This window comes from Gossypium arboreum, chromosome 3 (genome assembly GCF_025698485.1).
Source record: "Gossypium arboreum isolate Shixiya-1 chromosome 3, ASM2569848v2, whole genome shotgun sequence".
Taxonomy (NCBI): domain Eukaryota; kingdom Viridiplantae; phylum Streptophyta; class Magnoliopsida; order Malvales; family Malvaceae; genus Gossypium; species Gossypium arboreum.
In genome coordinates this window covers 41,552,721-41,553,614 of record NC_069072.1, presented here as the reverse complement: position 1 = coordinate 41,553,614, position 894 = coordinate 41,552,721, and the positions used below count along the sequence as shown (strand labels likewise).

The following is an 894-nucleotide window of genomic DNA, read 5'->3' as shown; positions in this document are numbered from 1 at the left end:
GGTTATTTTGAGGTCTAGAATTTGTACCCATATAGTGGACTTGTTCCTCCTCGGTGCTAGGGTTAAAGGATGGACAATCCGTGTTGTGTATTCCTCCTTCATTTGAATCACACCTAATCATTGGATGAACCAATGAAGAACTGAGTAAACCATTAATTTTTCTATTCAAAAGTTCTACTTGATTAGAAAGCATAGAAACTGAATCGACATTAAAAACGCTGGCTGCTTTCATTGGCTTTGTCCTCATGACTTGCCACTGATAATTATTCAGTGACATCTCTTCTATAAACTCATAAGCCTCTTCAGGTGTATTATTGTTAATAGTCCCACCAGTACCTGCGTTAATCATCTGATTAGTCGAGAGATTTAAACTGTTGTGGAAAGTTTGAACTTGTAGCCAAAGAGGTAACCCATGGTGAGGGCACCTTCTCAATAGATCCTTATATCTGTCCCATGCATTGTAGAGTGTTTCTAAATCCATCTGTACAAAAGAGGAGATATCATTCCTCAGTTTAGCCGTTTTAGCCGGTGGGAAATATTTAAGCAAAAATTTTTTGGTCATTTATTCCCAAGTAGTGATTGACCCTTGTGGTAACGAGTTTAACCACTATTTAACTTTGTTCCTCAATGAGAATGGAAACAACCGAAGGCGAATGGCATCGTCAGAAACCCCTATTGTCGCATTAACTCGATCATTGGATTCCCTTATTAGATTTGACTCTAATTCGGCAGATTTATGTCGTCCTATCTCTAGGATTGCATGCAACTCCGCTTAATTATGGATGATCTACTCTTAAACAGAGACTTTTGCTCCACTGAATAAGCACATCAAAAACCTGAATTAATATCTTGGAATATTAAAGCAAGGGTTAAATTCACAATTAAGAATAAGAA

The 894-nt window shown here is 37.5% G+C and overlaps 1 non-coding gene across 1 annotated transcript; it reads left to right on the top strand.

The window, feature by feature from the left end:
• Positions 1-407: 407 nt before the first annotated feature.
• LOC128291040 (small nucleolar RNA R71) lies at positions 408-514 on the top strand. The gene has a single exon (XR_008280817.1). It is a non-coding gene; the product is annotated as a small nucleolar RNA R71 (small nucleolar RNA).
• Positions 515-894: the final 380 nt, after the last annotated feature.